Below are 20,158 nucleotides of genomic sequence, written 5' to 3'. Positions count from 1 at the left end.
CGGGTCCCGGGAGCACTTAGTGCAGGGCCTCCGTTTCCTGCTGCGCACTCACCTTCCATACATGTGTGCATCTGATTCCAGCCCTTTATTGTGCTGTGCGGTGAGCTAACAGCACACAGCACCTTACTTACTGCTGCCTCGCTGTACTGATCCACAATACACAGTGTAAGTTGCAGGTACCTCGGGTTACTCATCCTGGTGAGTTTTTAGCTCATCTTTTGCAGTTTTTAAATCAAGTTTTAAAAACATTTATTGGACTTTTGTTTGGTAATACATTGATTTTGGGGCAAGTGGACTGTTTCCAGAACTTTCAGGTTTCCTGCCTGTGGGTTGTTCTCGGACACCCATGTTTGCTTTGCTTTCCTGATACAAGTTTTGCACGTATTTTGCTGGGTTTATTTCCTGGAACTATGCTATTTTGTTAGTTTCATAGATTATTTTTCTTTTGTAAAATAAAAATTGTTTCCCAGCTCTTGTTGCCAAATAAAAATGCACTGTTTTTCGTGTATTGATCTTATATCTAGTCATCCAACTAAACTCTTATTCTCAAAATTTGTGGGCTGATGTTTTCTTGTCATAAGAGCTAAGAGTAATGGACATTTTGTTTCTTCCTGTTTAAATCATTGTTTCTTTTATTTCTTTTTCTTGTCTTATTCAGTTGGCTTTAAAAAAAAATATCAACCAGGGGCTGGCGCCGTGGCTCAGTTAATCCTCCACCTGCGGTGCCGGCATCCCATACGGGGGCTGAGTTCTAGTCCTGGCTGCTCCTCTTCCAGTCCAGCTCTCTGCTGTGGCCTGGGAGGGAAGTGGAGGATGGCCCAAGTGCTTGGGCTCCTGCACCCGCATGGGAGACCAGGAGAAAGCACCTGGCTCCTGGCTTTGGATCGGCACAGTGCCGGCCGTAGCGGCCATTTGGGGGGTAAACCAACGGAAGGAAGACCTTTCTCTCTGTCTCTCTCTCACTAACTCTTCCTGTCAAAAAAAAAAAAAAAAAAAAAAAAAAAAAAAGCCAGGAACAATAGTGTTGGCATCCTTGCCTTGGTCTTGATTTTAGAGAAAATACTTTTAGTGTCTCAAAATTAAAATGTTAGCTTTTTGTGTGTGTGCTGGAGAGAGGTCAGTATATTTTTAATCACTTCAGGAGTTACCTACTGTTTTTGTAAAACAACTGTAATTGTAAAAAGCTGTATGTGGCTCTTTATTTTTATTAAAGTGTTTCTTTTTCATATATGAAGATGATCTTCTGGTCTTTATTCTTTCATTCAAATGTAGAAACCTGACTTGAATAAACTTTGATAAAACCAATTTGCGTGATGGTTAATCTTTTCAAGCATGCTGCTAGATTTAATATTTTATTGAAACGGTTTAAAAATGCATTCAAGCCACGTCAGCCTATAATTTTATTTTTTCTTCTAGTAATTTTCTTGCCTGGCTTTAAGAGTCAATTGAGTCGAATAGAATAATATGAGGACTACAAACTTCGTTTCCTTGGAGGTGTTTGTTTAATACTGAAAATGCACCTTCGTGGACAAGTCTCAGCATGTATTTTGACTTTTGGGAAGAGTAGGAGGGTAGATTTTTAACCACCAATTCAATGCATTTTTTAATACGGAATTAGTAAACTTCCTCTTTTCTCTTCCATTGGTTTTAGGGAGTTACATTTTTCTTAGAATTTCTTCATCTTATCCAAGCATTCACATTTATTGGCGAAAACTCATTCATAGTGTTCTTTTACTATCTTTCATTGCTGTTGGATCTATAGTTGTGTCTCCATTTTTTGCTGTTCGTTTGTGCCGTTTCTCTTTCTTGATTAATGCTGCCAGAGAGTTGTGTGTTTCATTCTCTTTTTTTTTCTGCTGCCAACTGCTGATTTTCTCAATGCTCATATCATCTTTTTCAGTTTCATTACATTTTGTTCTTTGTTATATTTTACCATCGTTTTATTTTATTCTATTATTAAATTTCTTAAATTGGAAAGTTGCCTCATTCATTTTTAAGGCTTTCTACTTTTCTCTTAGAATCACTTAAAACTTTGGATTTTCTTCTAAGTATTAGTATGGACTTATCATACACTATTTTGTATTTACTTGTTTCATTAATTTTTATGCTGTTTGCTTCTTTGACCCAACTTGTTAGAACTTTTTTTTTCCATCTGGATGGGGGTTTTATTTGTTTTTGTTATTTCTGACTAAACTAAATTGTGATGTTAATAGTTTATTTAAAAACCCTTTCAGATATCAAATATTACTTATTCTCTGTTTCTGAATATTGTATAATTAAAATTTTCTAATGCTGTACAAAAGTACTCCTAGGCTTATAGCAGAAATTCGGCATTTTATATTAAAAAACTGGTAGCTGAAGTTGAAGATATGTTAAGTGGCCAGGGAGTCCTGTGGGTAGGACTGCAGCTGAGGTCTGGGACCTGCACTGTGCCCTCCTGATCTTACATCACAGTGCAACAGGCCAGGGGCTGTGATCCAGAGTAGTTAATCCCTGGGCCAGCTACTCCCGTTCTGAGTCACCCTTTGGGGTGATGAGACTGAGAATCTCAAGTCCAAAACTGGTGTGAGGATTCAAGAAAAAAACAGTCAGGATTCAGATAGTGGCTATGGAGAAAGATGGAGATTTCAGATGAACTTACATTTTGACTTTACAAAAAAATTTTATTTATTTATTTGAAAGGCGGAGTTGCAGAGAGGCAGATGCATAGGCATAGGCAGAGTTAGAGAGAGAGCTTCCATCCGCTGGTTCATTCCCCAAATGACCGCAATAGCCAGAGCTGCGCTGATCTGAAGCCAGGAGCCAGGAGCTTCTTCTGGGTCTCCTACATGGGTGCAGGGGCCCAAGGATGTATCCCATCTTCCACTGTTTTTCCAGGCCATAGCAGAGGGCTGGATCAGAAGTAGAGCAGCCGGGACTTGAACTGGCGCCCACAATGGGATGCTGGCACTGCAGGCAGCGGCTCTACCCACTATGCCACAGTGCTGGCCTCTCTATTTTGACGTTTTCCCCCACGTTATTCTGTGTCAGAGGACAAAACTGCAGTTGCCATTGTTGTTACAAGTAGTTCCTTCCCTTCCAGCAGCCGTGGAAACTCTCTGACATTTTCTGTTCCAGCCACCGGAAAGTTTATATTTAAAATGCGTTCTGTTACTCACCTGTTGTACCAGGTGGATGAGAGTAATAAGACCTGAGCTGGTGTTTGTGTTTTGTATGGCTTAAGAAGTAGGGTAAGGCTGGCGCCGTGGCTCACTAGGCTAATCCTCCGCCTTGCGGCTCCAGCACACCAGGTTCTAGTCCCGGTCGGGGCGCTGGATTCTGTCCTGGTAGTCCCACTTCCAGTCCAGCTCTCTGCTGTGGCCTGGGAGTGCAGTGGAAGATGGCCCAAGTCATTGGGCCCTGCACCCGCATGGGAGACCAGGAGAAGCACCTGGCTCCTGGCTTCGGATCAGCGCGATGCGCCAGCCGCAGCGTGCTGGCCATGGCGGCCATTGGAGGGTGAACCAACGACAAAAAGGAAGACCTTTCTCTCTGTCTCTCTCTCACATACTATCCACTCTACCTGTCCAAAAAAAAAAAAAAAAAAAAAAAAAAAAAGAAGAAGAAGAAGAAAAAAGAAGTAGGGTAAGGAAACCTGTGCCAGTAGGACCCAGTGATCTTCAGACTCACCATGAGCAGTCAGCTGCCCGGCAGGACTTTTGTTGATATGAGCATAATGTGTGTCCTGGAACACCACTCCTACTGGCTGGGGGAGCCTGGGGGGAGGCAGGCCCTGTGTACACCTGGCCTGTGCAATCTGGGGAACAGCAGGAGCGGTGACCTCTCAGTGTGTAAGTAGAGGTGCTGGAAGCTCCTTACAATGCAGATGCATTTCCAAAAAGTAAAAAATACGGTGACTCACTGAAAAACATTTTTAAGTACCATGTAGTACATTTTTAAAAAAGGAAAGCAAGAGTGGATGTTGTGGTTCAATGCGTTAACCACCACTTAGGATGCCAGCATTCCATATCAGAGTGCTGTTCCGAGTCCTGGTTGTTCTGCATCTGATCCAGCTCCCTGCTAATGTGCCTAGGAAAGCAGCAGACGATGGCCCAAGTGTTGAGGCCCCTGCACCCACGTGGGAGACCAGCAAGAAGCTCCTGACTGTAACTTGGCCCAGCCCCAGCCATTGTGGCCATAGTGGGAGTGAACCAGGATGGACGATCTCGCCTCTCTAACTCTTCCTCTCAGCTAAATAAAGCTTTAAAAAAACAAAACCAAAAAAAACCCTAAATTAAGGTAGCATAATGGAAAAGTCGGGCAGATTTTATTAAAATAAATAATACAATTCAAGATAAGATAAAATTGTTTTAAAAGTCTGGAAGAAAATATGTACAATAAGCAACACTTGATAGCCTTTGTTACATTGTGACAGGTTTGGAAGGGCGTTAACAGTTTATGAATGAAAACTGGCATTGCTGCAGCCCGGGGAAAGGCGAGTGCAGCGTGTGGGTGAAATGTCAGCCACAGGGTATGCTTTGAGGAGTGCACTTGTATTATTTAGTATCCCACTGATGCTAACTAACTTAAGTGAATGTTTTGACAAGTTGTGGTCACTGGGATTAAAAACTGGTTATTAGGAAATAATGGATTTTAATGAGCGTGTTTAATAGGGGTTTAAATAACAATGTTTATAAATTCTACTCTCTTAGTTGAATGTCAGAAAATTCAACACGTTGTCCTTGTAAAGTCATTAGTTCATGCATTTACACAATAACATTTTAGTATGCGCCTACCATTTTTTTTTTTTAAGCCCTGGGAAACAAAAAAGAAAAAGTCCAAGCTCTGAAGTAATCCACCTGCTTTAACCCAGCCGTGGCCCAGATGATCCTAACTTCTGGACTGGCAGAGTAAACACTCATGAGGTTGTGTGTAGACTGGCACTGGTGCCTAACACATGGCCCTTGAGAAAACAGCCACAGGGTTTTTTTTTTTTTTTTTGGGGGGGGGGCGGGAAGTGTTTTCTTCTTTTGGTATTATATTACTTAGAAATTCCAATTAACGTATTCAGGCCTCATGAAGTGTTCTCTTAGAGTAACAGTGAGTCTGTGAGCTTCACCTGGAGGAAGGCTGGGGTTTCAGGTTTTGTGTCCTGCACGTGGATTAAAGGTGCTGTGTCATCCCGATTGGTATGTGGGGATTTAATTTAAAAATGACGGTTGCCTCTCAGATAGACGGTGCTGGCTCCATAAGAAAAAATAACCACCCTAAGAATATAAACTGAACATTGTTGGGATGTTATTGTAAATAAATGTCTTTAAGTATTGTATCCTTACCACATTTAAATGCAGAATCTAAAAACTGCATCCCAAGGCCGAAGACTTCCCTGTTCTCCAGCCATGCTACTGATCGCTGTCTCATGAGCCGTTTGTCAGCCATCGTGGCCCACGTGACTCTGCGAAGACTCGGTTCTCACGTGTGTAATAGTGTGTTTCCCTGATTTGCAGGAGGCACGGCGCTTTTGTGTGCCGCTTAGCAGGTCACTGCCAATTAGTTTATGGCTTAGTGCGCTTACAATCGATCACAAGATGCGTCCTGATTTCAGAGAAATGAAACATTAAAAACATTGGTTTTGAGTCTATTAAATTCGTATTTATGTCCACCGCTTCTTTCTTTTTTTTTTTTTTTTTTAATAGAGAAAGGTAAAGTAATTATGATGATAACGGGCGGCATTAGCCTCTGAGCCCAGTGTCCCCAAGGCTGTGAGAACCCCGGGGATGGGTTTCGGTCATGAAAGAATGATACAAAACCGCGGGCTTGGTGCGTTTGCCTTCCCTTTTTGAGTGATCACTCCTGCCGGAGGCCTCAGCACTTCCTAGGTGAAGAGTGCGGCCGGGAAGGGTGGCCTGGGCTGCTGCTCGTGGGTTCGGGCCTCATGGCAACCTCTCTGCCCTACGCTGAGAACAGCAAGCTAGCGAGCTGGGCCTCCCCTCGCTTCCTCGGAGGGGACCGCCACCTGCCGCTGAAGATGAGGGCAGCAGGAGGCACAGAAGCCCAAGGTTGATCAAGAACTGAGACAGGGTCTCGAAAATAGAGTTTTTTTTTTAAAGATTAAAAAGCATGATAGAGAGAGAAATCACCAGGTACTGTTTCACCAGAAATGTATGGCATGGTTTTGTTGGCTCACTCCCGAGAGTGCGTTCTGTGGTCCTGCCTGACAGGCACAGCTTGGAGGGTGCCACTTCGGAGTCGGCCCCGGTAAGCATGCGGTGCAAAATTAGTTCATTGAGAAATGATTCGGAAGCAGCAAATGAGATTCTGAATGAGGGTGGGGGGGACGGAAGCAGGCTACAGAACACTGAAATAAAAGCAAATGTCTGTGTGTCGTCTGACCCAGCAGCTGCCCTCGTGTGTGGGGGGCCGTTCCGAGGCCCCCAGTGGAGGCCCGCAGCCACAGAGGGCCCTGCGGGGCGTGCTGTTCCCACACATTCATACCTGGGGCAGAGCTTACACTTAACAGCTAGGCACAGTAAGAGGTGAAAAATGACAGTAAAATAGAACAATCTGGAATTTTCTGGAATTTTCTGTGCAATACTTGCAGACTACAGTTGACTGCAGGTAGCTGAAACCTCGAAAGGCAAAGCCAAGGAGGCGGGGGACCCATGTGCTGAGAGGGGATGGGGTGAGTGACAGGAGTATGGAGAGGTCATGGCCAGCACAGGGTGGGGCTGCTGCTCCCTGCTCAGCCAGCTGTGTCTACCTTGGCAAGCCCGGCACCACCACCTGGCCCATCGTGTGCCACTAGGAACTGCTCTCAGCACTTCCATGTCGGGACCTGGAAGACTTTCCTCAGTGCTCTGCACCCCTCGCCCTTTCAACCCTGCGACTGCTCGGTTCACCTCCCAAGTGCCTGCAGCAGCCGGGCCTGGTCCAGCTGAAGCCAGGAACCAGGCACTCCATCAGGTCTTCCAGACAGGTGCTAGGAACCCACATAGCTGGGCCATTTCCCTCCCAGGCACATTAACAGGCGCCTGGATCAGAAGTGGAGTGGCCAGGAATTGAAGTGATGCTTAATACAGGATGCCCGCATGCGGTGGCTTAACCCACTGGGCCACAAATAAAATGAAATATTATTTTGTTTTTATCTTAACTTTTGTTAATAGTGTTACTATTTATTTTATATTCTAATAATTATGTTACAGTGTTTCAAAAAGCATCATTAAAATATGTATTTGTGTTTTTTAAAAGGGCATTAACATTTAGTTTTACTGGAACTAGAACACCAGTGTTAGTCCTGACCCTTCAGTATTACCAGAAACACATGGTGAAATAGTGGTGCAGGTATTCTGTGCCAGTATCACAGTTGCAACCAGTAATGATGCTGGTGATACAATGATCATGTCACCACCAGGAGTGAGAATGATGCCATAGGATTGGAGTTCCAGGCACCACAGCAGGCTCCCTCCACCCATTATCTCAAATAATCCCCACAACCCCACCCGGCACAGCAACTGCGTTCCCCAGGCCAGAGAGCTGGTGAGCGGTGGAGCCAGGCTGCCCTGTCTCCTGCAGCCACACAGCATGGATGTCCTCCCTCCCCCCCCACCCCGGCAGGTGGGCGTCGCAGGGGGTGGGGGTACGCTGTGAGAGGAGCAGGGTCGAGGGTGATTTTCGGTCTTGTCTGCTCTGTGAAGGGCTGTGCCCCGCGCTGAGGTTGGCCTGGAACGCGTCTTCTTGGGTCTGTCAGGGCTTGCTTGTGTTAATAGTTTACCTCGTATATTACGTTCCCTGGAAGTCTGAGTGTTTGGGAGGCGTGGAGAAGGGTGTTATGTGGGTCTTGAATGATGTGTGACTCTCTTCCTCAGGGACAGGACTGCTCAAGTTTTTACCTTCCTGGGTCAATTTTATTTATGACCCAAGTCAAATTCTCTGTTTATTTAGGGTGTCAAAACATACCATGATGGTATAAAGTAGTCTCCTGAAATAGTTGGGTTTTCCTGTGTTTCTATCATACCTCCCCACTTTCATTTCTGAGAACGTTTCTTGCTGGTTATGTTGACTTTGTTCTCTTGAGCAGTTTTAGATGTATACTGTTACATACTTGCTGTTACAAAAGGAGGTCTGCACGCATGTTGCACTGTTGGAGCCTTTAACTCAGGGGTTCTTTGTCTCGATTTGGGTGGGAGACGACCCCAGGTGGCGCCCAAGTCCCCTTCTTGCTTTCCCTCTCTGTGCCTGGGGTTCTGCCTTGGGATTGCTGCTGCACGGGGGTGGCTTCCCGCAGAGCTCCAGGAGGAATAGTAACAAGGCCTTGGCATCTCTTTCGCTTGGTCAAACTTCAGTCATATTTCAGTAACTGCCTGAGCACCACCGTCATCTGTGGGCTGAAATGCTTTACGGAGGCTCCGAGCTGCTGCGTCGTCCCTGCCCGTCGTCCCTGGCCGACTCCCAGGTGTCCAGGTGCTCATCAGAACTTTCCTGCTCTCTACCCCTTTACCTGCCCTGGACTTGCAGGCTGCTGCCAGCGTGCGTTGGATTGTGGGTGCTGTTCCTTCTGGCTTACGTCTCTAGCCTCCCCTCCGCTGCTGCTGCAATAGCAGTCTCTAGCTTCCCAACAGTGCAGGTCTGTTATGACAAATTCTTTCCCTTGTCACTTACCAGGAAGTGTGAGTTTCTCTAATGCAAAATACTCCTTGTGGGTGTAGAAGTATAGAATTCCAGGTTGGAGGTTTATTCCTTGGTTACATTGTTGTTATAGGAGTGCAGTGTGTCAGCTTTAGTTATTGTTCCTGTGAGGGTCATTTGGTTGTTGAAGTTACTATTAATTCTCCCTGACTGCAAGTCCCTTATAAAGTTCTTCTTGTGTTATTGTATCAACCCTTTGTCTAGTTTATATGTTGCAGATACTTTCTTTGTCATTTACTTTTTTATATTAAGGTGTTTGTATATGTATATGACCAGAGAGTTTAAATGCTATGTGTTCAAATAGTTTTTCTTTTGCATGCCTTTTTTATTGTTGTTGTTACTTAGAACGTAGTTTCTGGACTAACGTGAGCTAAATATTCATGCAGATTTTTCCAGTCTTTCTGTAGTTTCTTTTCTAATCTTGAGAAATTGAATTTTAATTTGGTATTTGCTTATTATCTGATTTTGCTTTATCATTCCATGTATAAAACCTGACTCACATATTTTAAAAATTTGTCTCATCCTTTTCCCAAGATTTTAAAATACGACATTTTTTTCACATGTTAAATACATGTACATGATGGGATCCTTTTATAGATGTTTATTTTATTGATCTGACCTTGAGAAGATACTGTTTTAAACAAAATTTGATATTCTCATGAAAATATCTTTACGTAATCCTTTGTCACAATTTTATTGCCTAAGTTAGAATGTTTATTCTCCCAAATGAAAATTCTCCCAAATGAAAATTAGTAGCATTGTCACATTTTTAAAAAGAGGAAAAATTAGGGTCAGTGTTGTGGCGCAGTAGGTTAAGCCACGACCTATGACACCGGCATCCCATATAGGTGATGGTTTGAGTCCCAGCTGCTTCGCTTCTGATCCCACTCCCTGTCAATGCGCCTGGGAAAGCAGCGGAAGATGGTCCAGGTCCTGGGGCTCCTGCACCCACACGGGAGACCCAGATAAAACTGCTTGCTCCTGGCTTCAGCCTGGCACAGCCCTGACTGTTGTGGCCATTTGGGGAGTGAACCACCAGATGGAAGATCTTTCTCTGTGTCTCTCCGTCTTGCTCCGTAAGTCTGTCTCTCAAATAAAATTAATAAATCATTTTTAAAAATAAAAAGAGCAAACTCTTTGTTGGTTAAAACTTCATCAAATTTAGAAATTAGCAAAGAATTGAATTGACATCTTCAAAATGCAGATTCTTTCTGGGAGTAAGATGTGTTTCTTCATTTTGTAGCCTTTGTTCCAGAAGAGAAATCATGACAAAACTTTTGAATTTTATGAATGTTTTGAGCATTTGTGCTCCATTTATTTTTATGCCATTTTTCTATTTTTGTTGCTATTATAAATAGGATATTTTCCCATTATATTTTCTAACTATTTTTAGTGTAAGGGGAAAAGGTTGACATTTGTATTTCTGGCAGACAGCTGCTGCGTGACTGAACTCGTGTTAGATAGAATCGGCATTTGCTGCTTTCTGCTGGCCTCTCCAGAAGACCTTTGTGTCCCTAGCAAGTGAGCCTGTTTTTCTCCCTAGAGTCGTCCACCCCACGCGTCTCCTTGTCCCCTGTCTCTGCGGTGGCTACAGCAGGTGATCTGCAGTGGAGACTACAAATCACAGTGCTTAATCCAGGAATCCTGTGGCTGCCCCAGACCTCAGAGGAAATCTCCCCGGTGCTTAGCTGTGAGCGATGCATGTCGTTGCTGTGAGGGAAGGACAAGGGGTGTCCAGAAATATCCACGAAAGATGCGTGTAATGAAAAAACTATGCATATATTTCAAAAACGTTGGCACCAAAACACATTTTGAATGCCATTTCCATGAACTTTTTGAAGCTCTCCCATATTCTTTATCATGTATCTCCCTAGCTCACTAGTTTTGTTTTGGTTTCTCTGATTTCCCTTGGGGCTACTTTGACACCCCCCCCCCCCCAGCTATTTAGAACAGTACTGTTTAATTTCCAGATGTTTGGGGATTTTCCAGATATCTTTCCACAGCTTATTTCTAGTTCAATGTCATTGTCAGAGAATGTAGCTTTATTAAATAGCATATATTTGTAATTTAAGTATACCTAGCGGCCCCCTGTATGAGTTCTCTGTTGCTGCGGGACAGGCACCTGCACATTTTAAGCAGCACATGGCACTGTCCAGTTCTGCAGGCCAGAAGCCGGGCTCGGGTCTCAGTGGGCTGCGTGCCCGTTGTCAGCGGTGCTGCTTCTCCCTGGAAGCCGTAGGGGAGTGTTGCCTTCTGTGCTCACTCGGGTTCTTGGTGGACTGAAACCCCGTGGCTGCAGGCATATTCCTTCCTTTTTCTCCCCTTTTTTCCTTATTCCTTTCTTCCTTTGTTTATTCCTACTTTTTAAAAAATTTTTTTGTAATTTATTTTTTATTTGACAGGTAGAGTATAGGCAGTGAGAGAGAGAGAGAGAGAGAGAGAGAGAGAAAAGTCTTCCATCCACTGGTTCACTCCCCAAATGGCCGCTACAGCCGGTGCTGTGCTGATCCAAAGCCAGGAGCCAGGTGCTTCCTCCTGGTCTCCCATGTGGGTGCAGGGCCCAAGCACCTGGTCCATCCTCCACTGCACTCCCAGGCTACAGCAGAGAGCTGGACTGGAAGAGGAGCAACCGGGACTAGAATCTGGTGCCCATATGGGATGCCGGCGCTGCAGGCGGAGGATTTATTCCTACTTTTAAAAAAAATTTATTGACTTATTTGAGAGGCAGAGAGATTGCGCGAGCTGTCATCTGTTGGTTTACTCTCCGAATGCCAGCAACATCCCAGGCTGGGCCTGGCTAAAACCAGGAGCTAGGAACTCAATGCAGATCTCCCACCTGGGTGGTGGGTGGCGGGAACCAAAGTACTTGTGTCATCAGCACTCCCTCCGAGGGTGTGCATTAGCAGGAAGCTGGAGTCAGGAGCCAGAGCCAGGAGCCACACCCAGGTATTCTGATGTGGGACGTGGCCATTTTAACCAGCATCTTACCCACTTCCCCACTGCCTGTTCCTCTTTGTTCTCACTCATCCTGCCTAGAATGTGTTCAGGGTGTTTGGATCTGTGGTTTCTTATTATTTCTGGAAAATTCCTGACTATTGTTTCTTCATTTATTTCTACTTCCCCGTTTATTCCTCTACAACTCCAATTGTATATTACACTATTTGGTATTTCCTATGGCTCTTGGATATGCTGTTCTGTTGTCTTCTGTTTGTTTCTGTTGTTTTTTCTTTTTTCCCTTTGAGTAATTTTTGGACCTATCTGTAAGTTCTTTACAGATTCTCTAGTTTTTTCAAGTCTAGTAATGAGTCTATTAAAGACTTAGCCCTGTGAGCTCTGACTGCTCTTTTTAGCGTGGTCCTGTCTGCTACCTGTGAGAGGATAATATCGCCTGTATTTTCCTCTGGACTCCTTAGCATGCTCATCAGTTACTTATCTTAAAATTCCTCTTTGAGAGTTCCAACCCCTGGATCATCTCAGAGTCTGATTGTGTTGACTCCTTTGTCCCGACAGTGGATTGGTTTCCATGTGCTCATTTGTGGGTGTGGGCATATGTCTGTACGTGTCCGTGCGTGGATATGTCTCTCAGATTTTTACTGGATTTGGTTACTACCAGTCATTTTGGATGGTTCTGCCAGGTCATCAAGAGGAAGCTGAGCCAATGTGTTCATGAGTTGAGCTGGGTTTGGACTTCGGTGACACCACAGTGGCTTCTGCTTCTTCCAGGGGCAACGTGCCATTGCCTTGTGTCGCAGTGGGGGCTGCAAATCTGCTGTTTCTTCTCCATGTTTGTGCTCACTACTCTGGTTCTAACTGCCCGGACCGTCACTGGGGTCCTCGTCCATGTCCACACAGTGTAGGTAATCTGTAAGCAGTGCAGGCTCATTTGCCTCACGGAGTCAGAGCGGACGTGTGTGGTGTGAGACCTCGCCGCCAGCCTCCCGCAGCAGCCGTGGGCCACCGCACCTCACGGCAGGAGGCAGAAGGGCAGCTGAGCTCCTGAGACGGAGAGCACCGGCGTCTCCCGTGCTGATGGCAGCAGTGCACTCGCAAGGGAGGAGACCCAGTCGCCCCCTCTTCCTGCCTCCACGGAGACCAGAGCTTTGCGGCGTGTTTTGGGGGGAGAACGTTCAAACCACGCGGTCGGGGCAGAAATCTCTCCCGCTCCTCAGTTAGCAGTGGACTGCTGTTGCTCGCTCAGTGCTGGCCTCCTGTTGAAGAGGTGAGGTTTGCCCATCACCTGGCTCCGTGGCTTTCTGCCCGTGTCCCATGGTAGTGTGTCTGCTGCCCTGGGCTCCTTCCTGTCCCTGTGTGGGCAGCCATGCAGGCCCCCAGAACATAGCTGTGCCTACAAGTGGACACTCCCGGGCATCCGCAGTCCAGCTCTCTGAGCCCAGGCTCGTACTCCAGCAAGTGACGGTGTTAGGTGGTGTTTCTCCCCTGCTTGCCCGACTGCCACAGCTTCCTCCCATGCCCTGGCCAGGCGAGCCAGCCACACGGCCCCACTGGGGTCCAGGGCAAGCACAAGGACCTGGGGCAATGCAGGGACCACTTTAGGTTGAATGGAGGAGCAGTTGGGAGGTAGCATTGGTGCTGCGATTTGAAGGTTGAAAACAGTCCCTAAGTTCAGAGTCTCCAGCTGAGCTCTAGGCAAGTGCAAGCCCCCAGGGGCAGGAGGGAGATGGGCGGACGCAAGGACCTGGAGGTTCCACCATGGTGTGGCCTAAGCCCAGTGAGTCGGGCAGCAGGGGTGGGGGGAGGTAGGAAAGACAGTGATGGTCAGGTGGCCCCGCAGTCGCCGCCCCGTCCCGGGAGGAATGGGAAGCACTTGGCGGTGAAGGGAACGTGGCCTCCTGTTTCTTGCTCTGTGAATTCCAGCCTCTTCTGCTTCGTCTACAGGGTTCAGAGTGGCCCGCCTCTGGAATGCTGTCCGATGGCGATCGCGGCTCTTGCTTTACTAATCCGTGAATGATAAGCTTCACTTACCGTTCTCAGTGTGTGCCTCCTGTGTTTTTCCTGTACTCCTGGTTCACGCTGTTTCCTAAGCGTGGGAGTACACCCCTCTGCCCCCCAAGGCAGTTCAGGTCAGGCACCAGGCAGTAGCCCCGACGTGACCGTGGTGCTCCCTCATTCCGCCTGTCACCATGCTTGATTTGTTTGCTCTCTGTGCGGCTCCTCCTCCTCCTCTCCTTATCTCCTCCCTCACACACGTTTCCAGATCCCGGGCCTCTTTGCTGGCCCATGTCTTCCCCGTGCCCTTCCTCCCTCCCTCTTCCTGCACGGGGCGAACCCCTGACACTGCCCCCAGAGAACAGGACGCCTCACGGTCCTGGAGACCACCACGCCCAGGGACTTGGCGTGAACTCTCCCCCTCTGTGTCAGACGTGCTGTTCCGCTGTTGGCCACGTCTTCCTTCCTCAGTGTGCCCGAGCCCTGACTCCCAGGGCACGTCGCTGCTCCGTGTTTCATCTCTCCAAGCCCTCCTGGCTTCTAGCTCCCCCTTTAGTACCAGGATTGCTCAGGCCCCTCTGTCCCACAGCAGATTCCCCTTAGCTTATCATTTATTTGCTTTCACAAAAGCAGCTCTCACTGTGTATTCCCAGACCTGCGTCAGCCCAGACCTCTCTCTAGGGGGAAGAAAAGAATGTGCATGTATACTTAATGTCTCATAATTTTCCTATTGCTGTGTAATCTTGGTAATTATTTTAAATGGATGTATAATGTTAAGTGGTTCTACCATAATTAGCCTCACCATTTCCCTCACGATTCTGCACATGAATCTTGACTGTGAGGTTCAGTGGAGTGGAAAGCGAGTAGATTTTTTTTCCCTTCCCAACACAGGCACAGTGCTCCCATACAGAGGCAGAAACCCCAGCAGAATCCATGGCAAAGCTTTGGAAGGCTTGGCTGTTTTGAATGAGCTCCGAGGCCCACTGTCAGCGTGTTGAGTTGGGGGTATCGCTTTAACGCCCGCACACACTGCCGACCAAAGCCTTCTGCATGGTCCCCCCAAACCTGATCTGTGGCTCTCTCAGCAAACCCTTGCCCATTGTTAGAAAAATGAGTGCTTGTGTCCCTAAGGCCTGAAAGAGATCTGAGGTTTTGCACACTGATGATCTGAGCGAAGCTGAAAAAGCAGCTTCCCTCAGCCAAGGCAGACTTTTAAACACACTGTGAAGTTGAGGTTTTCCATATCCACTCCCTACCTTAAGAATATTCTCGGGGCCAGCGCTGTGGTGTAGCGGGTAAAGCCGCCGTCTGCAGTGGTGGCATCCCATATGGATGCCAGTTCGAGTCCCAGTTGCTCCACTTCTGATCCAGCTCTCTGCTATGGCCTGAGAAAGCAGTAGAAGATGGCTCAAGTCCTTGTGCTCCTACATCTGGCGTGAGAGACCCGGAAGAAGCTCCTGGCTCCTGGCTTCAGGTCAGTGCAGCTCTGGCCATTGCAGCCCATTGGAGAGTGAACCAGAGGATGGAAGACCTCTCTCTCTCTCTCTTTCTCTCTATCTCTCCTTCTCTCTGTGTGTAACTCTGACTTTCAAATAAATAAATAAATCTTTTTTTTAAAAAAAGGAATATTCTCTGCACTTTTAGCCAGCATCTTGGGTTCTGTCCTGAGCCAGGAAACTTATTTATTTTTAATCTGTTATTCTACAGAAGCAATCTTGGAAATCAGCTGATGGTGGTGTTTTCTCTCTTTGTTAAAATAAGTTCTCTTCCTCTTTTTATTTGAAAAGCAGGAGATGGAGGTAGACAGATAGATCTCCCCTCTGCTAGTCCATTCTTCAGATGCCCACAATGACCCGGACTGGGTCAGGCTGAAGCCAGGAGCCTGGAACTCAGTCTGGGTCCCCCAGCCAGTGGGCAGGGTCCCAGGTACTGGAGCCATCCCCCGCTTCCTCACAGGGGGTGCGTTAGCAGGCAGCTGGAGCCCAGAGCAGAGCCAGGGCTCACACCTGGGCTCTCAGCCCTGAGACCCAGGCACTGCTGCCCCAGTGTCTGCCCCGGTGCTGGTATTCTCAAGTCCTTGATGCTCCTCTCCAGAGAGACAAGGGCCCTGATTACTATGTCTGTGTCTTGCAAAATAAGGTGCCAGGGCCTCTGGCTTCGCAGCCATTCAGCCTTTCCTGGAAGTGGCCTCTCGGCGCTTCCCAGCCGCCCTGTGACTCGGGCTTTCCTATGCAGCCCAAGGAGTCAGCGATTCTGACGACAGTGAGCCGCCGTTCCTGGCTCCTCTCCGTCCTGTAGTTGGATCACGGACTTTGTGGTGTGTCAGCATCTTCCTGATTTCTGACCCGTTCCTGAGGCACACCGTCACGTTCAGAGTCTCATTTGCAGCAGCAATGGACTCCTTTTTTTTTTTTTTTTTTTTTTGACAGGCAGAGTGGACAGTGTGAGAGAGAGACAGAGAGAGAGAGAGAGAGAGGTCTTCCTTTGCCATTTATTCACCCTCCAATGGCCGCTGCGGCTGGCGTGCTGCGGCCAGCGCACTGCACCTATCCGAAGGCAGGAGCTAGGTGCTTATCCTGGTCTCCCGGGGGTGCAGGACCCAAGCACTTGGGCCATCCTCCACTGCACTCCCTGGCCACAGCAGAGAGCTGGCCTGGAAGAGGGGCAACCGGGACAGAATCCGGCGCCCCGACCGGGACTAGAACCCGGTGTGCCGGCGCCGCAAGGTGGAGGATTAGCCTAGTGAGCCGTGGCGCCGGCCTGACTCCTTTTTTTTTTTTTTTTTTTTTAATCTTTCCCTCCCTTCCCAAACTGGCTGTATGTTCTCTTGTGAAAGGAGAAAGTTGTCTTTGACCCGCTGTGCGTACCAAGCACACATCCAAACTCAGCGCTGGTGAAACAAACCAACCAAAAGCGTGCAGGGTTGTGGAGTAGGAGCCATGGGCAGAAAGCAGCGTGCTCACGGTGAGCGGAGGGGAGGCCTGGCCTGTGGCCGGGAGCTGCACTGGCCTGTCTTCTACCCTTGGCCTCACGGTCCTTCTCTCATTTCCTGACGAGTTTTCCTGTGGCCCACCATACCCACAGTGCAAGTGCCAGCAGTAAACAGCCACCCGCTGCCTCCCTTCCTGCTCGCTGTATTTCTGCGGTGAGGCATCCTGGTCCACCCTTTGTCCTGACTCTGAGGCCGGTGGTAGCTGCTGGCCAGATGTGGTAGACACGGCCAGCAGGTTTGGTGACTGCACCAGCTCTTTTCTGTACATAAGCCGGCAAGAGAAAACGACACCTGCTATTTTTGTAATGAATCAAGATTAGGATAAGTTTTTAGAACTACTAGAGACATACCATTCTCTGAAATCCTACGGCTCTGCCGCCTGCTCTCGGGGCCTGGGTCCCAAGGGAGGCACCCATCTATTTCACCAACTCTGGCCACGCCCCTCCCAAATACTGAGAATGAAGGGACAGAGAGTCAAAGACAGAGGCTTCTGCTCACGGAATGCCAGTGCAGTATCCGTCTCACGGGGGCCTGGTGCCCTCCCCCGTCCTCTGCCCTCCTAACAATAAACACCTCTGCATTTCGAGACTGACTCAAGATCCAAGGTCATCCCATTGCCTCCTCCCGTGCCAGGTACACACAGTGAGTGGGCTTTGTCCCTCGCACAAGGAGCGTGAAGCTGTTACAGGAGGGAGGTCCCCCGAGCCCTCAGGCTGAGGAGCGCGGTGCGTGCACCCCTCTGCCCTTCCCGTGACATCAGGCAATGGGAGAGCCCTAAAACCCAAAGAGTAAAGCAAATCCTACCTTAGAAACAGAAAGGCTTTTTTAAGCACAGAGCTTAGTAAAATCATAAAGTTATTAACGCAACAGCTCACACTTTAATAGAAGACAATGAAACGAGATGAAATAGGAAATACGGAACTAAGGGAGCAAAGTGAAAACAAAGCAGCATCTGTCCAGATAAGTGAAATTGAAACAACAAGGAGCTTAATGGCCTGAAAATCGAATTATTGATGTAGGGGAAACCTGGAGGAAATCGTAGAGGAAGCAAAAGGAAAAGAGCCAAGAGGTGAACGCAACACGAGTCCTCCTCAGTGTGACCTGGGATCAACGCAGTTCATCTCCCTGGGGAAAGAAGGGCCACAGCAGGTATTTGAAGATAGAAGAGCAGACATTTGATAGAAATTAAGTGGTCAATAGGCAAAGGAGGTAACAATTCATGGTAGCAATTGGTATATTAGCATCAGCGCAGTATTAAGATTCAGCTAGAGAACCAAGGATATCCACTATGCCAACAAAATGTAAATATTATTAACTTTGATGAAGGAGAGATGAGAGTCAGTCAGTATTTAAACCTGGAACATGTATTAAAATCTGTTTAAAATATCCATTCTTTTCCAATTCTTAAGACACATTTTTAGGAAATTAGCCTGTCTTGTTTTTAAAAAGTATATATTAAGTTTAGCAATTCTTTTAACTTAAACTTCATTTAAAAAAATATTTATTTCATTTCATTTATTTGAAAAGCAGAGTGATAGACTGATCTTCCATCTGTTGGCTCATTCCCCAAGTAGCCACAGCGGCCTGTCTGTGCCAGCCTGAAGCCAGGAGCCAAGAACTCCCGCCCATGTGGGTGGCAGGGGCGCAGGAACTCGGGCCACCTTCCACTGCCTTCCCTGGCACACCCACAGGGAGCTGCATCGGCAGCAGAACAGCTGGGCCCGGAACTGGCCGCTCAGGATGTGACGTGGGCCGCTGAAGGCAGCTTAGCCCTCCGCACCAGAAAACCGCCTTCAGAACGCTTCGTTTTAAGTACAAAGTTAAACTGTACTTTTGTGTTTAAGACGTCTCTTTCGGGATGTTCCACTTACAGGCTCAGGTTTTGCATTTTTCTTTGGAGTATACCACATTCATCTAATAATAAGTATTAAAAACTTACTCCAAAAAGCGTGTGAAGCAGTAATATGAACAGAATCTGCCCCAGCTGGGCCTCTGGCTCTGCGAGTCTTACAGGGAGGGCGAGGGCGGATTTTCCTGCAGCTACTGGTGTTTGGGCTCTGCTAACTGCTCCTACCAAGGGCAGCTCCTCCTCATGTCCGTAGTCGTTTTAAGAGCATGGCTTTTCGCTTTTATGACCACTCATCTCCCAGCTTTTTGCCACTGGGTGGAGAAACTGCTCAGCCCCAATGGCTGTCACCTTTTTTCCTCACAGCCCCTTGCCTGGGGGAGTTAACAAGAGGTGTGGCTTTTTATTCGTGTCCTGGGACGGGAGAACCGGTGGACAGCATCATTTCATAAATGAATGCCTTCAAGAATAAAAAATATTTGCCCAGCATCTTCCTGTGAAGATGAAAAACACTGATCACTTCCTCTTCCTCTTATTCCTTCACTCAGATATGTTAGTCATGAGATACTCCCCCGTCTTCTGGTCCTTCTGGTTACAGTGGGTAAATGTATGTTTAGTGGAATACTATATATTTTTGTTGTTGAACTACTATAGGAGAACGTATGAACTGACGTCACAACATGGTTAGAATATTTTATGTACTTTCTAATCCTCAGTAAATGCAAAGTCCTTGTAGTGTGCACATTTTGATCTAATGTGAATTTCAAATATGTATATTGCAACACATATGTGTATTTCAACTATTTGAAAATAATGCAGAATTAAAGGATCTGGCTTCTCTACAAATAAATAATATAAGGTTGGATAATTTTGTTTAGATCCAACAAATGGAATCCAAGTACATTGTGGCAAATAATTGCTCAAAAATATAATAGTTGACAGATTGTAAGAGATCAGTGCTACCTGAAATTCTAGTTTATTTCCAAAATAGCTAGAAATGGAGGTGATTTTGTGTCTTGCCTTCTGCTGAAAGGTTCACCTGTTTCTCTGTCTCTGGACCTGCCCACTTGAACACCCATCTTCCTGTTACTTACCACAAACACAGCCAGGGTTTCTTTTTCAGCTGAAGTAGTGATTTCTTTTTAAACCAAGAGCCATTGCAGCATTGTGCAGACTTTTTAAACCCCAAATAAGTGCCTCATTTTACTTTCCTAATCTTCTGTTTGTTGATGTCATTGCCGTATTAGCAAGGGTTCGCCACGTGTGGGGGGCACCTGAAGTTTCTGGCTCTGAGGTTCGTTAGCTGGCCGTCCTCTGTCTCCTTAGAGCCCAGGCATCGCCTGTGTAGGAACTTGCTGGGGATGGCTGCGGGGTCTCCTTCTCTGTCCTCAGCCCTCCCCCTGTGCTGTGTGGGCAGGTCTGGGCCCTGCCAGCAGTGGGGAGGCCGGACTACTCAGCTTTGAGACATCTGCTCGGGACCTCGTTCCGCAGGAGGGAACGTGGCAATCTAGGTGCGGGCGCTGGCCTCTGTATGAGTCTTTCACACGTCCTGATGGGCAGCGTTTCCAAATCCGTCTCCTTCAACTGCCGTCCTCAGTCCCAACACCCTCATGGCGACAGTCTTAACTTCTCAGAAAATTATAGTTGGTGTAGGTCCAGTTTCACCAACTGATTTTTTAATTTTTTTATTTTTTGACAGGCAGAGTGGA

The 20,158-nt window shown here is 47.1% G+C and overlaps 1 protein-coding gene across 7 annotated transcripts in view; it reads left to right on the top strand.

The window, feature by feature from the left end:
* HIVEP1 (HIVEP zinc finger 1) overlaps nt 1–20,158 on the top strand; it is a 144,236-nt gene that overhangs the window by 88,401 nt on the left and 35,677 nt on the right. The gene's annotated exons all lie outside the window — the stretch shown is intronic.

Source organism: Oryctolagus cuniculus, chromosome 5 (genome assembly GCF_964237555.1).
Source record: "Oryctolagus cuniculus chromosome 5, mOryCun1.1, whole genome shotgun sequence".
NCBI lineage: Eukaryota > Metazoa > Chordata > Mammalia > Lagomorpha > Leporidae > Oryctolagus > Oryctolagus cuniculus.
Note: the sequence above shows the minus strand (reverse complement) of the source record. Positions and strands in the feature narration are given on the sequence as shown.